At 35.4% G+C, this 5088-nt stretch overlaps 1 protein-coding gene across 2 annotated transcripts in view; it reads right to left on the reverse strand.

Annotated features, from left to right (window-relative positions):
• ipo11 (importin 11) overlaps positions 1-5088 on the reverse strand; it is a 131547-nt gene that overhangs the window by 93492 nt on the left and 32967 nt on the right. The gene's annotated exons all lie outside the window — the stretch shown is intronic.

Below are 5088 nucleotides of genomic sequence, written 5' to 3' on the forward strand. Positions count from 1 at the left end.
AAAAAAAACATCTGGTTGGTGTGAAGTCACTTTAAACTTCAGTGAAATAACTAATGCTGCACTCATATTGGGCTTGGAAACGTGCATTCAAGCAACTGCTTCCAATAAAAGAGTCAATCTAAATAAGTGCGTTTCGGACTTCCGCATCCAATCCTGCATACCTACGCAGGTTTTTAATCTGTTTTCGGGCTTTACATACAAAACACGAGGCAACTGAACACACTTAAAATTAAACAAGTTGAACTTTGACCAATCAGGAACTAAGATTTGGTAGTGATGTGTCTTTTTCAAAACACGCAAGTGCCGATTTTTTGAAAATTAAGGAGAAACTGATAATGGCGGTTTGTGCCCGGCTGGAATCATATGACATTGACTATTTCCTATATCAGAGTAGAGCTGTTACATAAAAAGCATGGAGCAAGATTCACAAAATTTGCACCACTTTGACATTTTGCACCAAACCTCTTCCAACTGTGAGTGCTAGTATCGGGTAGCAACAGACCTCTATAAACACCATATGGTAGAAATGTGTATAAAAAAAAATGTTCACCGGATTCTTAAACACGTCACACGTGCTTGGCGTGTAAAGTCCTAAGACATGTTGTGTGTCAGGCATTAGCTGTAATCAGACAGCCAGAACACAAAACCTTTGCAACTCAGTTTTTCCAGATCCTGTGTGAATTGCACAACAAAAAGACACCCCACTCCACCCCCTTTCTCTAACAACTGTCAGCTTGAGCAAGAGTAAGAAAGGCAAACAAGGGCTGTTTGAATAGGTGAGCCAGAACAGTAGGAAAAACACATTGGATCTTAATGAGGTCGCTGTCACTCAACTGATCACAAGGAGCTGTGTGTAAGCACACATCGATGAGGCACTAAACCTTTTCATTTACTCTGTGTGAACAGCTCAAGGGAAAAGCAGCGCTTAAGCAAGAATGTCTTTTTTGCCAATAGCAAGCAACTAATGGGTAAAAAAAGGCTGTAACTTGACAGTTTGAAATTTGTGTTCTTAGATTTAGCTCAAGAATTGCCCCCCCAAAAAAGACAGATTTTTGTAGAATTGTGACCAGCAACATTTCTTGCACAAACAGCACACATAGTTGAAACTATCCAATTCCCAAGTTCCTGTTAATTTACTGTTTGACTTCAGATATTTAGCTTAAGGTAATAAAAAAGACATGTGTTCATTTAATATACCACAGCTTAATTTTGATGGCACAAATAAACATTAATGGGATTTTTATTAGTGTTAAGAGGAAATATTACCATATAACGCAAACTGTGGGGCAAAAAAGTATTACTCATCAATGTTGTCTCACTAAAACATAAGAACGTCCTATAATGTTCATCAGAGATGAACTTCAACAATAATAGGAAAACTGAAGAAAAAAAAATCCAGGAAATCACATTGTATGACATTAGACAACTATGGTGCAGAAATGAAACATTTAGCAATTTAGTCCCTCACAAACGTGTTGCCTTTCTTTAAGAAGCTCTTTTATCCACCACTTGTTTCCTGCATTAAAAGTGAGGAAAATAAGCATTTGAAAACCCTGTGATTTTGCAAGTTCTCCCACTTAGAAATTCTGGAGAGCTCTGATTTTTTTTTTCTTAGGTGGATTTCCACGGTGAGAGAAACTTTCTTAAAAAGTTATGACAAAGCACTGAGGCAGCATTCAAATGATTTACTCCCTGTTCTTGGCTTAAAAGCCCAATTCACCTTGCTCTTCCGTCATGTTACTATGGACTCAATGGTGTACATAGAGCACAGATAGAACTAAACAATAAATGAGTCAATGGCTCTGAAATAAAATTTGACTCTATAAACCCACTTGTGAAGCTAGAACCAATAAAGATGTCTCATGTGCTTTGTTTTCTATAAAATCTGGCCAATTAAATCAGCAGACCTTAAAGTCTGGGAAGCCTCAAATTATTGGGAACAAGCCAAGTCATCGGTCCCTTTCACATTATACACAATCTCATTTCAGTCAGCGAATACTGATTTGAAGTTAGAATTTAGTTATCTGACCTAAAACTGCTTGCCTCACTCATTTTGGATTTTGTACGGATCAAGCATTATGCAAATCTATACACAACTACATCTTATTGACAATGTGTCCATGCAATTGTGTCTTTGTTTGCAGGTGTGTGGCATCCACCAATGTTAGCAAACCTTGTACAAAGTTATCAAAGTCATTACGATCAAATGTCCGGATCAACCAAACCTTCGACAGGCACAAACAAACTGATGACAAAAGAACTAAAAAAAGCCATTCCTTATTTCTGACAGATGCATGACTTTGCAAAAAAACTGGTTTCATCAATATAACTGATGGAAATAGAAAGGTGACCCCAGCTGGCGAGCGCACATCAAACAGAAAGACTCAGACGTCTGAATGAACCACAAAAGGTTGTCCGAAACCATATGCTTATATAGCTTATCAGGCTGTGCAGAGCTGATATGTCCCCGGTCCGGCTATGAGCTCCTTGATGGTTTCCTCCTTCTTTCAGCCGCAAATATCAACAGGGCCCTGATCCTGTCTCCACTGCCATCACCAGACTGAATATTGGAACTGATGGTAGTGGCTGATACCTGAAATCACATTTTTTACTAACATAAGCTGCAATGGCACCTCAAGGAGTTACTGGCTCGTGTATATTCTGTACAGCAATAACTGTTGTGTAAAAAAATTATATATTACATTTGGTAAATCAATTTGTAAACATGGTTTTAAGCATCAGAACTACAAGTCATTCAGTAAGCTTGTTAATTAATATAGTTAGCAAGATACTTTTCAGTTATTTGCAATAATTTGGGCATTCAGTGGTAGTTTTTGAGCTAAAAACTATAGTCTGTTCAATAGTATAACTTTTCAAAGAAAAAAAAAGCCTATTAATACTTCAATTAATCTGTTTTTTAACCCATGTGTGATCATCAGATCTACAACCTTCCTATTACTAGAGAGTGTTTTAATTTTTATTAGGCATGTTTGCTTTCTTTTGGAAATCATTAGAAGGTTTTAGGAGCGACAACTGTGGCTAAAAGAGCAATAAACAAAAAAAAAAAAAAGATACTAAATCAGTACTACATGTAACATTTGAAGTCATCGGCTGCACCAGAATGTGCTGAGTGCACTTAGAGAGTATTAACATGATTGTTCAGAGCTGCATTCAAGTGCAATGGGAAGATTTAATCTGCACTGTCCCTTTTAAAAATAGTTCAAGCGCTAAACTAAAACTGACCATTGTCTTATTCTGCACTGATTTGTCTTTTGCAATCTTTTTATGAACTGTCACATAAACTCCTATGACATAAAGAATACACTTAAGTATTTATTGCTGGTATAAGAAGAGTAAAATATTTCCAGTATGCAGCTCTGCTTCACTGGCATGTTCCCATGTAAGTGTGACATGCAATGAATCATCGTAAAGCTGGAAAGGTTTGGACTGCCAAGATTTGGACAGAGCTGAAACTGCTCATTTACTTTGGTGCTATTGTCTGACAAACTAAAATCCTCAAACTCAGACCATCATCGATCCTTGATGTGCTGTGCTAATTAATCTTCTGCGGTTCTTGTTAAAAGCCTTAGTGAGATCAATGAAGCTCTTGTTGTGTTCCCAAATCCTACAAATCCACAAATCTTGAAACTACAAGCCAGTGATTCTGGATATATTTTAACAGGACTTTTTCTATTTTCTGCAAAGTGGGTTTCTTTGTGTGACTTCCTGAACTCTAAAATTAAAAAAATGTGACTTTTGATTTTCCGACTTGTTTTTAAAAACCTAAAAAATTGAAAAGTCATACAGACTAACATTTTTCAACCTTTTAAAGCCCTGGTTGCAGTGTAGCTTGCAACAGAAGGTTTTTACTTTGAAGATGAGATGCACTGCTTTCTTTTATCTTTTGGTGGATGAAACAATTTTTTTATTTGTACAAAAATTGAAGAAACTCAATTTTTTACAAAAGAATACACAGAACTGTTTTTCTTTGAGGACTTTTTTTTGGGTAAACAAATCGATATGGACCGTAAAAAAATGTGATTTCTCTGTTTGAACACAAATTCTAAATCATTATCTATGTAATGACGCTTAAATAAAAGATATTTTCACTTTATAGACTTTCTTTATATATTAAATTAGCAAATTATTACCAAAAGAGAGCTGTAGAGCTGCACTTTACACCTACAGTGTTGCCCACAGACATGATTTTGAGTCGAGCAGCTGTCACACACTTTGCACTTCAGATGTGTGGTTGCAATAGTTTGTAAAAAAAAAAAAGAATTTTAACAGCAAAAAAAAAAAAATCAATTGCAGGAATAAATGTCTACCAAGGGGATGTTTATGGACTTATCAAGTACTCTTTGTAAACTAGGAAAACATTATTGCTTTGCATGCGGAGGTGTAAAAGCCAGATGATGCATTCAAGTGTTTCTTATGAACTGCTACTTCAAAGATGAATGTTTTTTTGGAAGAGAAAATCTTCTATTTCTATCACAACAAAAACAAAGCAATAATGAACAGGTTTTTGCATCTTTAGATTTCTTTCTTTGTTTTATTGGTTGAAAATTATTTTAACGTGTAACCTGTAACAATATGATCAACCACATTAAAGAATAAGCTACCAGCTTAAACTCCAAAGAGCTTAAGTCTTTTATTGATAAAAAAGAAAGCACAAAAATATAGCCACAAACCAATCCAACAATAATTTATGGTTCTGCAGTAAAACTAAAAGTCGGACCCCGGGTGAAGACCAATTACTCTCACAAAGGAAGCCAAGTTTCCATTTGGCATTTCACCTCATTTGGTTAGGATTCGTTCAACAAAGCCAATAAAATTGGGAAGACAAAAAGAAAAATGTGGCTTAATTCTTTCCTTCTTTTGTTGTTTATGAAAAGTAAACCAAGTGAAAAGAGAATATTACTCTAAAAATGCCACAAACCTAGTTTTACAACCAACTTCTACCTTTCAAAAGTATTTAAAAAATCATTTTAACACTCAAATGCCTTATTTATTGATGATCTAGTCCATAATTCATAACTTTTTGTTAGCTAAGCGAGCAGTACTTTAATTTAAAAAAAAAAAAAAAAA

The sequence above is a fragment of the Oryzias melastigma genome, linkage group LG9, assembly GCF_002922805.2.
Source record: "Oryzias melastigma strain HK-1 linkage group LG9, ASM292280v2, whole genome shotgun sequence".
Taxonomy (NCBI): domain Eukaryota; kingdom Metazoa; phylum Chordata; class Actinopteri; order Beloniformes; family Adrianichthyidae; genus Oryzias; species Oryzias melastigma.